This window comes from Chaetodon trifascialis, chromosome 13, assembly GCF_039877785.1.
Source record: "Chaetodon trifascialis isolate fChaTrf1 chromosome 13, fChaTrf1.hap1, whole genome shotgun sequence".
In the NCBI taxonomy this organism is placed as follows: Eukaryota; Metazoa; Chordata; class Actinopteri; order Chaetodontiformes; family Chaetodontidae; genus Chaetodon; species Chaetodon trifascialis.
Window position 1 is genome coordinate 18,368,361 of NC_092068.1, and position 15,765 is coordinate 18,384,125.

At 39.7% G+C, this 15,765-nt stretch overlaps 1 pseudogene; it reads left to right on the forward strand.

Annotated features, from left to right (window-relative positions):
• Positions 1–831: 831 nt before the first annotated feature.
• LOC139341445 (carbohydrate sulfotransferase 15-like) lies at positions 832–11,084 on the forward strand (annotated as a pseudogene).
• Positions 11,085–15,765: the final 4,681 nt, after the last annotated feature.

Below are 15,765 nucleotides of genomic sequence, written 5' to 3' on the forward strand. Positions count from 1 at the left end.
ATATGAGAAAATTTGTGTGTGGGTGGGGGGGTGGGGGGGCTCTGTTGATGGCAATGTCAGTCTGTTCCTGTTTAGACCCTGTCTGTATGTGTTTTCACACCACAGCTAGAATGGGCTTTCCACATCAGCAAACACCATAAAAAAATAACATTAAAAATGGAAATACAGTATATAACATAAAGTTAAGCAATCAGGATTAGTGTCAGACGCAGCACCGTTTCTTCATAACTTTAGCGAACAATTAACGACTGTAGATGTCAGAGCAGCATTTAGCCGTGTCATCAGGACTTTCAAGTGACCATCTCTGTCTACTGATATTTCATTATTTCATTTCAATAACTATTTTTCTGACCTCAGTAAAGCTTGTCTCTACATGTGCTATACAGGTAGCTCTCATCATAAAGCAAGGGATCTCCATCCAGCAGATGTTTTAGAGGTGACTAGTGGTATAGAAGGGGGTCTAGGCTGAAATTCGCATACTGCCACCCCAGAGAGGCTCCCTCAAATACTCTCATGTTAATGTTCTTATCACCTTTCTTGAGATGACTGAAATACTTCAAAGGAAACTACACTGCTGCAAGTTTGGTGAAAGGAAAACTGAAATCAAATAAAATAAAAAGCCTCTTTCACATGTGTTTCTGATTTATAGGAGGCCCAGCTGAAGATGGGGGAACGTGTGTGAAATTAAGACAAATGATGACCTGTGTATTGAAAACAAAGATGAATGGACACATCAAGACACACAACCTCCTGTAAAAGAAGCTTTGAAAGAATCATTTAACTGCTCCTCTTTATACATACTTTTATGTCTTTTGTCTTTTGTCTAAAACAATGTCTAAAACACTGAATATTAAGTTGGTACCCATGTTGTCACTGACTAAGCTGAGGAGGATCTCAAAAGTCAAAGTGTTGAGCTTCCTGATGGTCTTGACAGTGACAATCCTCATCATGGTTTCATTCAACCTGTCAGGGGACAAAAAAGGACAGCACAGCAGAGCAGCAGCTCAAGTTTCCTCGAAGAAGAGTTTAATAGACATGAAACAGCTGATGAAGATCATTCACTCTAAACTTGAATACACACCCAGGAAGGTGCCTGATGAAAAGGAAGTCATTGAAATGGACTCTAGTGTACGTAAGTCTGTGGAAAAACAGTCAATCTCATTTTTGCTCTCCATCACGAGACCAATAACAAAAATATAGACTGACATTTAGCAAGCACCTTCCAATCAGCCCTGCATTTAATTTTCTGTTTGGTTAAGTTCATAATGACCACTGTTTGTTGAGACAGATGTGTTGATTCGGTGTCATGGTTTTAAAGCCAAAGTTTTTCAGGCTGTTTAGTAAATATTTGGTTACATGTCTCTGGAAGTGTTGCTCAGGCCATTCTCACTGCTATATGCAAATATTGGGATTTAATAGGAGCAGGTTTTCTTTACTAACAGCTATTAAGGATACTTACTGATAACAGTGCCTGCATTTCTAACAATAACATTATTAATATTAATTACAAACAATGGGGCACCACTCAGATCAGAGACGAATAACCAAGCTGAAGACACTGTTCACTTAAAATGCCAATGATTAAAATACCATTTTACATTTAACAGGTGACTGATTGAATGATTGAGTCTGAGCACTGGCATAAAGCAAGTGGTAGTAAGTCAGTAAGTTAAATCACAATTGGTGATGTGTCATTGTCAGACATATGAATATCTAACAGAGTTAGAGGTGATGATGCTTCAGTTGCAAAGCTCATGTCATGTTGCCCTAAATGGATGTTTTGACAACTTTTGCCTCATGAGAACTTGTTTAACAGTGTATACTATATTAAATCTAGATGAAATAGTTGCTGTTCTCCGTGAAAGACGTCATGAAACAAATATGGAACATCCTATCCTTCTCCAAATCATGATTTAACAAAAGGGCTACTCTGTAGTTTACAGTATTTCTGTTATTTTGTCCACACTCTCTCTTGGCTGATTTTGTTTTGTTCCTCTCTGCAGTTGTTCTCTACAGTTCCTCGCCATTTCCTGCCTGGTGTCAAGAGCCCTTGCTGGTATGAGGAGATCTCCAGTGAACACAGCACTGATCCATACAAGAACAACCGCTATTGTGGTGACTCTTTCAGGACGAATTCGTGTGACAAAATGAGGCCCGACTTCCAAAAGCACTTACAACACAGAGACGGCAAACTGTTTCGTTTGCGCTGCTTGCCATACTTCTACATCATTGGCCAACCAAAGTGTGGTACAACTGACTTGCACTCCAGGCTGCGACGGCATCCAGAGGTCCAGTACAGCATAATGAAGGAACCACAGTGGTGGAATAGAAGACGCTTCGGTAAGTCATCAGGAGATGGATGGTGTTTCTAAATGTTTTGATGAAAAGTTTGTAGAAGCTGTTAGATGGACTGAAAGATAGTTAAAACTGAGGGTTGAATTCATCCAAAAGAAAGAAAAGATGGCAGAAAATACATTCATTTTGAATAAAGCTGCAACGATAAGTAGTTTAAATGAAAATTAGTAAGCAAGTATTGTGATAATTGAATGTCCTTTTTCAAGCCAAAATGACAAACATCTTCTGGTTTCAAGCTCTCAAAGGTGAGAATTTTCTGCTTTTGCCAGTCTTACAGTTAAAGTCAATTTAGTAAATTGAATGTTTTATGGGTTTTGGACTGTAGTTTGGACAAATCAAGACATTTGTTAATGTCACCTTGTGCTGTAGGGCAGTGGTCCCCAACCTTTTTTGCGCCAAGGACCGGTTTAATGGCAGACAATATTTTCACGGACCAGCCATTGACGTGTGGCGGATAAATGCATCAAAATAAAATGATACGACCCTCTGCCCCTCTGCTCTCTTTATACATCGATGCTCTGCCCCCTAAGGCTCTTTGGTTGCTATGGTAACGTTTAAACATGCCTTCAAAATATGATACAGGTGACTTGAAGAGCATTTTTCGTGTGGAAGAATACCTGGATCTATTTGACTTGGCAGCCCAGCACATCCAAGAAGAAATGAATAGAGCTTTACCTGGAGACCACCACATAACCCAGTTTGTAACAGGTGAACACATGTGAAAGTGTTTGTGTGTGGTGGTGGGTATGATTTGGTATTGTTAGTGCCTTGCTTTTGAAGTTTTCGTTTTCTTTTGTCTGAGGATCATCGAACAGCAAAACATTTGGAGCCTGAGCATAATTTAAATTACAGCTCTCTTTTGTCCCCCTTTCCTTTATTGTAAGCCTCACCTCATTTTCAGTGGATTTTCCAGTAGTGGCTTTGGCCTCAGGAGCACAGTGGTGCTCACACATTCTCAGTCTTATGTGGTCTGAGAGAACAGCACAGTGTCTTTAGTAGTGTAAACAGAACCTCAAACACCTCTGAGTGCTGTCACAGCCACCTTTTGTTACTATCAATTTGTCTGAAAAAATAAGCAAGGTTGACTCAAACTTTGCTGCCCTGAGCCCGAGAGACAATAGTGAATATCTCTAAATAAACAATGGATTCAAGAAATTACATTTTTGGAGTCAAGCAACATTTAACATTAACTCAATTTTGTAGATTTATTCTGTGAAAATGATAAGAATAAGAGGGTTCTGTTTACTTGGCGTTGGTTGCTGAATTGAAACAATCTCATCTTCAATCAATCTTGAGCGATATGGTCAATACTTCTGCAGAGTATCCTCTTCAATCACAACTGGCTGGTATATTTGTTGTCCACAGACTCATGTTGGTTGATCAGACTTGCTCTGTTGGCAATGGTTCATCTGTTAAGAGCCTTGAAGTTGATCATGGGCCTCCAGCCTCCTCCTTCCACTTCAGGTTTCTTTACTGGCTCTTCACAGATGATTCCTTAGGCCTTCAACTCCCCCAAGTGATCTCATTATTTCTTTTAATGCTGATTTAATAATAATGAATGAACTAACGGTAGATCCATCTGATAATCTGAAGCATAAATTCTTGATACAGAGATCGTCTATTTCCAGCTCAAAAGGACACCATCTGACAATGACTTAAATGAGAAGTATTATTTATTTGACACAATAATGAGAGTGGATATGAATAGTGAATAATACAACAAATAATATGGATGATATGATGTAAAACAAACAACTGGAAAGGGGGCTCGGAATGTCAGTTGTGTCTCCGGTCTGCTCTGCAGTCCGATGGGGAAAACTGGTCGAACCGCGGTGATGAGCCAATATTGGACAGAGTTGCTTCAGGGCTCTCTTCAGAGGCAGACGAGGAGCAGTGCTTTTGATGGCTATTTGGCCCAGACAGATGGATTGAGGCTGGCTGCAGGACTTCCGTCCAGAGAGGCTGATGGTCATATGGCAAAAACATCTCGGCTAATAATAAAGTTGAGAATGCTTTCGATGGCCTGTCGTAAGTGTCTACAAAATTACTATTACGTGATTTGGCTTTAACTTGGAAAAAGTTCTGCGGCTTAACGTGGTGAGCAAAATCGAGAACTGAGTGAGTGCAGATAACAACAAACTAAACCCCACGCTGGAGACTAAAGCAGGAACAAAAAGCGCACTCAAACTGAGTGGGAATAACCAAAAACACCACGCTGGAACTGAGGCTGATAGGCACACCAAGCGGGACTGAGCACACTGAAAGAAAAGAGCAGAACAAAGCATAAGTCCAAAAAGGCCAACACAAAAATCCACTGGATAAGTTCCAGGACAAAACACCAGGGCAGAACCGACAAAAGGGCTTTACTAGAAGTTACTCACACTGAGACAGGACATACACATGGTTGAGATCAGGACGAACTGGCAACCACAGGACCAGCCTCCCTTAAATGCCACCAGCAATCACCTCCAACAGTATTTTTAATGTATTTTATACTGTAAATGTGAGCATTATAGCTCAATAACTCCCAGGTCATGGGACATTTTAACACAAAATCAGTGTAGGACAGTAGACCTAAGCCTGCTCCATGGCACACACCTATTTTTATTGCATTTGAACACATTTAATATTATTTTTTTAATGAATTTTTAATGTGTTTTATACTGTAAATACGAGTATTATATTTTTAATGTCTTTCTCATATTTTTAAAAATAAAATTTTAATACATTTAACACCCCCGTTTTATTCTGAAAACCGGAAGTTCCCACACGCTCTTGTGAGTTAGCGCTGACTTTCCCACTTGTTTCTGTGCGTTTGCCATAAAGTCTGTAAGAGCGTACTGACCACGCGAAAACGAGAGATGGCTGACGTGACCGCAGTCATAAAACGTGAGAGTAAAAAAGACGGGCGGGTCTGTGACGAATAAACCGTCGTGCATGTTCGATGATTTGCAGGCGAATGCTGTGATTTCATCTAACAGAGAGAGAATATTAACTAATGATTGCGTGTGATGGACTCATCTGCTTGTCACTATGGTCAATCACATATATTTTAAATGATCAATTTTCAATGACATTTCAACATCGTTCACAACATGCACCAGACACCTTTTGATGAATGACACCATTCTTCAATACTCACACTAACATATACGGTACATTTCTTCAATACTCATTCTAACATATATGATAACTAACAGTATAACTAACTAATAGAACAAAGAAATAAGGAAAGGCCGAGTATGGTTCCATGGTAGAAACTCAGAAAAACTTTTTAGGAGAACTAAGAACATAGTTTTCTCATTTTATAAGCTAGAAACACAGGAAAGCATTGATCCTGATGTGATAGAAAAGAGGGCACATAGACACACAAAAACAGTTTGCTCCAGGAATTCCTGATTTACTTGTCAATGTTATCAGATTCTCAGGGTCTCTCTGAGGCCTGGCAGTTATCCATTCAGACGGGTTCACTGTCCTCATGTCCTCTTGTTCATCCTGCCGTGGTAGGATTATCACCATTTTAAGATTAGATTTGGTTAGTTGTACTGCTAAAAGCATTTGTAGAACATGAACATTTCTGTTTTTACAATTTCTGGCTGTGATAAATATTGTAAGTGGGCTGCACGGTGGAGCAGCAGGTAGTGCACGTGCCTCACAGCAAGAAGGTCGCAGGTTCGATTCCGCTGTCGGGCTTTTCTGTTTTTGTAATTTTTGTGAATAACTCAACTCAACTCAACTCAACTCAACTCAACTCAACTCAGTTCAACTCAACTCAACTCAGTTCAACTCAACTCAACTCAACTCAACTCAACTCAACTCAACTCAACTCAACTCAACTCAACTCAACTCAACTCAACTATAATGCAAAATTGTTATTATGATTGTGTGCACAACTCACTGCATTTTAAAGGTACAGTGTATAGCATTGTGAGGATGCAGATGTCAACCAACTCTCGCTCACCCTCCCCTTTGGTGGCCATAAAATCATCAAAAACACGAATGGCCCTTCTCAGAGCCAGTGCTTTGTTCATCCATTCTGGGCAACTGTAGAAACATGGTGGTACAACATGGTGGCCTCCATGGAAGAGGATCTGCTCCCTTTGTAAATATAACAAGCTCATTCTGAGGTAGCAAAAACTATTGTTATTTACAAATGAAAACATAACTGAATATTATATCACATTTCTGCCAATTGATCCTCTTCAGTCCTACACACTGGACCTTTAAGAGAACTTTTGTTACACAAGGTGGGTCTAAGATTGTCAATGTCTTGACAGTTGATGCCAGTCCATCCACTATGTGGGACAACAAAGACTGGAGCTATGTTCACAGAGACAGGAAGGAGACAGTGCCCGGCTTTTTGACCCAAGACTTCCTCCACACACTCCAGCCCAGTGCCAAGCTCATTGTCATCCTTCGAGATCCAGTGGAGAGGTACTGTTTTGAAGACTGTGTGGTAGGGCAGGTGATGAGCAGACCCCGACCACTAGGGGCGCAGCTGCGCCCCGTCAAGCTGTGTGTATGACATTTGGGTTGTTGCTTCACTTGTGTTCTGATTGCCAAAAGCATGTTATTGCCATGCTGTTACTCGTTACCTGTTAGATTCAGGTTTATATCTGGTGCTAATGAGTGTGTGTTGCTAATGATTATGGTGCTCGTTATTGCCAGTAATGATAGGAAGGGTCATGTATTTTATATTTATATCTATGTTGCTGAATGTCCTTTTTCTTCTCACTTATACATATGTGATACCAACATATTTCTGTTTATTTTTAGTTCTCATGTGTTTTGAGGAAGTTATGGAGATGCTAAGGATAATTATTATTATTGTGTATATCATGAGTTGTATTTGGTTATTAAGGTTATTAGTGCTGTCAATAGATTAAAATATTTAATCGTGATTAATCTCATGAAAGTTATAGTTAACTCGCGATTAATCGCAAAACGCACAATTTTATCTAATCTAAATGTCCCATTAATTATCATTTTAATACTCTTATCAACATGGAAAAGTGGATAGGCTTGCTTTGTGCAAATGTTTTTATTGAAAACAACAAGGTGTAGTGTTATATTTCACACTAACATTCTCACTTTGAGCAGTCATTCACTTTTGAAGCAAAATCTCACACAATTTAACACTGTCAATGAACACATGACAAAAAAAAATAAAAATAAATAAATACTTGGTTACAAAAAAGCCCCTTCAGCAACCCTTTCTAAGGGATCAAAACAGGGTGATACAAGATAAAGTGACAAAGTGCACATCATTGTAAACTAGAACTCAGGCTATAGTGCAGTTAAACCATGGCTTAAACTTTCCTTTGAACACACAAGCAGTCAGACTATAATGCTCTTCTGTTTATTCACCAGAGGCTCATCAACCCCGCCTCTTATTTCCCTCCAGAAAGAATGAACATTACTTGGCTATGGCTGCAGTAAGCTTGCTCTTAGTTGCGGTATCCATATGTCTCTGTCGAAAGCCATCCATTGTCACCTGTTTTTTTTAACAAGGAGTCGGTGGAGAATTCGCATTCGCTGTGTGTTTTATCATCAAGTGGTATTTCAATTCAATTCAATTCAATTCAATTTTATTTGTATAGCGCCAAATCACAACAGAAGTTGTCTCAGGACACTTTCCATATAGAACTGATACAAACCAAGCTCTTTTATCTACAGAAAACCAACAATTCCCCCATGAGCAAGCACTTGGCGACAGTGGCGAGGAAAAACTTCCTTTTAACAGGCAGAAACCTCGAGCAGAACCAGACTCTGGGTGGGCGGCCATCTGCCTCGACCGGTTGGGTGAGAGAGGGAGAGCAAGAGAGGGAGAGTGAGACAGACAGACAGACAGACAGACAGACAGACAGACAGACAGACAGACAGACAGACAGACAGACAGACAGACAGAAATGCAGTCAGAGAGAGAGAGAGAGACAGAGAGACAGAGAGACAGACATGCAATCACAGTAACAGTGACAGTGGATGTAATAATAGCAGTGGCAGTTGCAGTGGATGTCAGGCAGGGCCAAGGCGGGAGACGCAGCTGAAATCCACAATCCAGATTCAGCCACTGTGTAACCTGCAAGACGACAAAGCACAGAGACTCTAGGGAAGGAGCTAAGTTAGTAACATGCCATGGTAGGACATGAAAGCGTGCAGATGGAGAGGGACAGAAGGACAGAGGAGCTCGGTGTATCTTTGGAGGTCCCCCGACAGTCTAATCCTATAGCAGCATAACTAGGGGCTGGTCCAGGACCAGCCTGAGCCAGCCCTAACTATAAGCTTTATCAAAAAGGAAAGTTTTAAGCCTACTCTTAAATGTAGAGACAGTGTCTGCCTCCTGGACAAAGACTGGATGGACTGGATTTCAGACTGGATGTGCTCCGGTGATAACTCAGTTCACACCGACAATACACACAGATAACTTTGGTCTTGTCAGTCGACCCATCTGGCAACTTTTTGAAACTGGCAACCATTCAGAATGGCGTTCGCATACACTTCAGCGTTTCGCGCTTGACATCCACACAAACCGCTAGCCTACTTTTTTACGGCTAGCGAGCAGACAAGAGCAAACACGTGCGCGGGACGTACCTATTGTTTTGTTTCCGGTTTACAATCGGATCCTGTAGTTTTTCTAACGATACAAGCACAACCATATCTGTAAGGGTGATGTTCTGTGAAATTAAAGCACCATAAACAGATCATCTGTTTCATGCTTGAGTCTTGGGGGAACCTGGTGGACTGCATTCTGACAGGTGCACACTTTGCGATTACAAACAGAGAAGCCAGTCAACAACATATGAGAGTCTCTATTACAGATACTGTGGAGAAATCCATCCACCCATCTGCCTGTAAAGACACAGATTTGACTTTCTGATGTTATTGCAGAACATCTTTGTTTTAAATCATAAAAACATGTCCTTACATTATTCCAGCTGGCTAACACCTCTCTCTCTCTCTGTTCCCAGACTTTATTCGGAATACCTGTATTTTAGGAGGGCCAAGAAGTCAGTAATGAACTTCCATGAGAAGGCCATGAGGAGTCTACAGTTGTTTCGGTCCTGTCTGTCTAAGCAGTCACTTCGTTCCTGTGTCTACAACAGAAGCCTCCTCAATTCCATGCCAGTTAGATGAAGTGATATTCAGATTTTTAACTGTCTGAATATCAATTTACATTAGAGTGGTGACTTCTACAACTATATTTAATGATACACAACAACAAACACCTCAGCTCTGTCTGTTGTCACCTTTAAACACAACATGTAGGTGACAGCGCTGTTATCCTGGGAGATTTCTGACAGTAAAAACTGATCAGCTCGATCAGCTCGACCTGAAACCATTGAGAACAGAAACAGAAATATCTCTGATATAGCTCAGATATCTCATATCTAACAAAAGGAGCCACCATTAGATTGTTTCTGTTTACGCCTCTGTTACAGATGAGGGCTTTCACAATCTGTTAAAGCTCATGCCACTCTGCTTGGAAATTACAGCACATTGTTTAATTTCAGCAGGTGGTGTTGAACTGTGGTGCCATCCTGAGGCCTCAGAGTGTCAGTGCATCTGAATTAAATGAATTTGACTCTTAACGTTGTCATCTAAGAACCACGATTTAAAGGCATGCTAGACAGGATTTTCCTAAAAGTTTGTGCATAAGGTTGAGGCCTGCTATATTCTGTATTTTTTTTTTTTGAGCAAAGCCAACAATGTGTTTTAGTATTTGCTTTGAATGCTTCCTCTTCCCTGTCTGTGGCACTCAGCTCAAAGCCATTTTCTTTGAATGAAAAAGGATAAGAAAAAGGATTAAAAAAAAGATTAAATCATGTGTAAAAAAGCTGCCCACTGAAGCTATTAGCAAACAAACATAACTAAATAGTGTGTTTGTTGGAAATGATTTGTGATTACAGCAGCAGGACAGTGTGACTCAAAGTGAACTACAGTGAACACATTCATCGGAATGTAGGAACATGTCGCCCAGTGAAACAGTGTGGCTCAGTGATGTGCTGTTGACAGTGATTTGACATTGATGGACCTTCGTGGCACAGACATATAAGATACAATACATCACAGAGAGTCCTTCTTAGTACAATGGGTTGATTGTTTGATCTGATGTTCCTCCACAGGTGAGACTTCATGTGGGCTTGTACGTCGTCTTCTTAGTGGACTGGCTCACAGTTTTCCATCGGGACCAGATTCTAGTTCTTCGACTGGAGGACTACTCAGCCGACCTGAGAGCAACATTACAGAAAGCTTTTGATTTTCTGGGTCTGAGTACGTACTCAAAAAGCTACAGTAACATGCTATTTGGAAATGTTTGAAATGAAAAAACAGCCTGTATCTTCATGGCTGTGTCCTGTATTTAACTGATTGTTTCAACCTCAAGTCGTCACTTTTGTATTGACAAGAACTCCCACCTCCCTGCAGGTCCTCTGTCAGTGGAGCTGAAAAAGTGTGGTAAATGAGCGCCAGGTGACGAACAAAGAACTCGGTCCTATGCTTCCAGCCACCAGAGACCTCCTCAGGGAATTTTACCAGCCCTTCAACCGTAAACTGGCCAGTTTGTTGGACAACAACGCCTTCCTCTGGAGCTACCCCTGAAAGGGTATGAGCGTGGGCGAAACGTGGACGGCCGTTAATGAACACATGAAACCCTTGAAATTCACTGTTACATTCCCATAAATTCATTAATCCACACATTTGTATGAAGTTTTCACAATATTATTGCTGAGAAGGCCATGATAAATATCATGTGGTGATGGTGCTGTGATTTGACCTTTTATTTCAGGAGATATGTCCTGTACCTTTAATTATTAAATCATAAATAATTTACATTTGTTTGTTATTTGTTTCATTTTTGGATGGTTGATCATACTAAATATGCAGTTTGAAGATGTTGCTTTGGGTTGTGGGTGATTGTGATTTTAGCATGTTCCCCAATTTAATGACATTTCTAACTTGCTGAATTCTGGGGAAATGTGCCTTAAATTATCCACATACAGTGTATATGCAAGATTTCTGTGGGATTGAATCGGTGCAGATACATTACTTTGTAAATGATTACTTATTACATTTTTTTTTCCTTGTTTGTCTGTTAATTAAAAGAAAAAAGGTGAAACAAACAAACAAACAAATAAATAAATAATATAATGACGTCAAGCAAAAAAAAAAAAAGAATGGTGTAGAGACAAGATGCAGTCTTAAGTGTGATTATTTCACTCGGTGTAAACGTCAAGTATAACTTCAATGAAGAGATACAGTATATATGATACTGTCAGGCAGTGTATAATAAGTATTTTAACAAAATTTAAACTACTGTAGGGGATATTAAAAGGGAAAACCTGCTGGTAAAAATATCAATTTTAAGTAGATTTTGTGCAAATGATGGCGTTTGAGTGACATCAACTTCATGTTATGAAATTAGTCACAAGAGGGCACTAAAACACAGATCATAACTCCACTAATTCAGCATCCAAATGGAGCAGGCCTGCTCTTATTGTGATATTTTACAGTGTGAAGATACAGGTCAGTATGAAGTGGTTGTTTAAACCTGTCCATCATTATAAATCATCTTGTGAGGAATTCATATGTCTGTGATTCAGGTCTAATGGGTACACATCATCAGGCTGCTGGATTATTGCAGTATTAAAATCTAAAGTTTCTCTGTGTTGATTTTAACAAACCAAATGTAGTATAACCAAACCAAAAGGATGGAATTCAGGAGTTTAATTGTAAAGCCGAACAGTCAGACCAGACCAGGTCCCTGATGACCTGACTCCACCTTCCAGGCACCAGATTGAACCCACAATCAAATTCTCAGGTGGTCACGATAATTATGTGTATTTCTACATGGAGAATCACCTTGTTTAGCTCTTTGCTTACATGCATTTACAATGTGATTGGTCTCATGGATGATGGCAGAGCTGCAGGAGCAGCACAGATGCTGTCTCATGCTGTCAATGACAGGAAAAACTGGAAGTGAGCAATATTATTCAAGGATATCAGAAAATAAGAGGTGCTAAATATTTCAAGGACAGTCATTAATGTGTACTGAATGCATAATATATCTGAGGACATGTATGGAAAGTGCATCCTGTTCATTCTTAATTTGAAAATGCTCATGCAATACAGAAATATACTAATGTAGATGTATCTGTAACCCATTAGTAATACATTTCATGTACAATACAAGTGCAATATATTTATGTAAATTGGCAGCACACTATAGCATTATATGTAAATCCTCACATATAATTCATGTTGAGGAGTTCAAGTACACTTAAAGTGTACTGAAAATGCTGAAGAATGATATAAAAATACACTAGTATTCCAGATGTATTTGTAATCTATTAATGTTAGATTTTAGGTACACTCAAACTTACATTACATCATAAACATATTTCAGTTCTACTTTAAATTGAAGAATAGCACGAGAGAATATGAAATAACAAATATATTTGCAGTACATTAAGTATACTTAAAGTAGTGTCATTTAAGCACAGTCAAGTATAGTTACTGCAACTTAAGTTTGACTTTAATACAACTTAAATACTATTTTGAGTGTATTAAGAACAAGTATTCAAATTTAGCACACTTTAAGTACGCATCTAAATGTCTAAATGTCTGGATGCAAGTACACTTTAGTATACTCAGTTCATCAATATCTACAGTAGCATATTTTAATGTATTTGTTTTTGACTCAGACGTGTGGGTGTATTTTAGCAGCTAGAAAGATGTGAGAGTCAACTGAGGACCTTTTCTTTTTCTTGCATCATTCCTCGTTCTTCGTTTCACATTTTCAACCCAGTCACACCTGGGAGCCGACATGAAAATCCACCATCAGATGATCATCATGTTCTACGACAGATACTTTGCTCATGCTCCTTCTTCCAATGGCCCAAAAACTACTCTCTGACAAACTTGCCCAGGAGGTGGCATTCATGGCGATGAGATAATTAGGAGTGGTTCCAAGCTATGTGGATCAATCAGGTTGTCAGTTGTGAGAGGGTGGTTGTTTATGCAGTTGTGTTTATACAATAAAGACCTCAGGGGAGCATCATCGAGTCTACAGGGCAGAGTGAGAGTGTAGAACTGACAAAATTTTTACAGGCCTTGTTCGTCATTCCCACAGTCTACAAGCAGGACTTGCATGAGGAGTGGTCAAGACAAAACTGCATTATTCCAGTAGAGCTGCATTCAGAAGATTTTTGGCACCAACTACCTTGGCTACATTTCATTTGTCTGAGTGAGCCTCCCAGTGCAATTAAGCAACACATACCATTGATGACATATGTTCGCATGACATGAAAGCAACAGCATGTACAGAGCAATTACACATTGACAGACTGTTGAACAAACCTGTTTTGAGGCTGAACTTACAACGATGCTCCACCCTAAATAACTTTTAACACTGTAAGACTCATTCTCTCTGTCTCGTATCACTTGTCTTGGTGCTTAAGCTCTCAAACTGTTCGTTTCACTGGACAAATGTCAACTTGCAGTTCATGATTTTCATCACAACCGTTTAATAATTCCAGGGCCTTCACATGAAGCTTATAGCGAGCAGGTAAGTCCTTCAGCGTCTTCAGACTGTATTATATGTGTGTGTACTGAATGCTGGCTCCTTGACCTGATATTTCTCTAACTGATACTGTGATCACATTGGATCACCTTTTTCTTCATAATGTTGATTCTGGCCAGAGCTGTACATCTGCAGACAGCATGTAGCATTTGTGTCTTGTTCTCCAGTTATTTAAAATGCATTATTGATTTCGAAATTTACAGAGGAGTTTTTGTCAAAACAGAAATGTCTTGTGCAAAGGACATTTTGAGATGATGATGATGAAGATGATGATGATGATGAAAGCATCTAAATGTGTGTGTTTGTGTGTGTGTGTGTGTGGGGGTGGGGGGGGGGGTCACAGCTGTGCTCTCTAAATTCCATGCCAACCTGCCCATTTAATTTCCAAATTTCTTTCAACAAATTTCCAAAGAAATAGTCATGTGTGTGCAGATGAGAAAGTTTGTGTGTGTGTGTGTGTGTGTGTGTGGGGGGGGGGGGGTGCTCGGACAAACTGCTGAAGTTAAGGCTTTAACTCGATGGCTTTTTGTATCTCACTAGATGCATTGATTGAAATTAATGTTATACTCCCCAGTACTTATCCTTCTCTGTGTATTATAAGTCAGTTAACATTATCTAGTGGTGTTTCTAATTCTATCAACATATTAACTTAACGTGTGTTAAGATCCTGTTTTATTTTGGTAGTCTTGTTCCTGTTTTACTTTGGTAGCCTTCCCTTTTGTGTCTTGTTTAAATTACTTCCTGTATGTTTCCCACCTGTGTGATTGTGATTGTGTCCACCTGTGTCTGTTTAGTTCCCCTCTATTTAAGTCTCTGCCACTACGTTTACATGCAGTCAAGTAACCCTTTCATAACCGGAATATCAGCAATAACCCGGTTGCGCACAGCCATGTAAACACCAATAACCCTTTTGAAAAACCGGAATATCCTCATATTCCGGTTTTTAAAAACTGGAATATGACCCCTGGGTTACTCCTTTTCTAACCCAAATTTTTGGTCATGTATACGCCTATCAGAATATCCCCATCGAACGGAACATTAATTTGTGTTTTGCACATGTTCTGTTCGCAAGGAATCTTGGTCTTTTGAGTGCAGGTAGCATGGATATGGATGGCACAGCTCCGGCTCCATTTCCTATTTCCTCATGTTCTTGCCTTCCATTAATGAAGAAAGTGAGACAGAATAGTGTCAAGTACTGGTGGTGGGTCAATACCAGCCCTGGGCTGTTTATTATCCGCCGTGCTGCTGTTGCTGTTGTTGTTGTTGTTGTTTTTGGATATAGGAAGAAGAAGCTGAAATGACGCGCGTTGCGTCATGACGTTCTCCGTGCGTCGACATGCTGTCAGTGCGTCGCTGTTTTGATCTGGATATCCCAATTAAATAACCGTGTTTGCTCAGACATGTAAACAGGTTATTCCGAATGTTTCAGAAACCGGAATATTGACCAAAACCCAAATATTGACTGCATGTAAACGTAGTGACTGTTTCTTTTGTCTTTGTGGGATCATTCCCCTTGAGTGTGGTTTTCTTGTTCCCTGTTACTGCATTGCATTTTAATTGCATCCATGTTTCTTTTTCTGACTTAATGTCACCAAACTGGCACTTCACCATGCAGTGATGGCATGGCACCATAAAGCCAAACAAACGGAAGTGTGCAGCAGTGTTTTCAATGTGAATGTTTCCTGTAATGTATATTCACACTTGTTTGCACTTGAAAATGTGACTTGTTACACCAGTAAATATGCAGCATGGATTGTTGAACACACTGTACACAAATTTCTGAAAGAAAAATTTGTACTAAACATTATGGTGTGTTTTTGCAGCCATTTTCT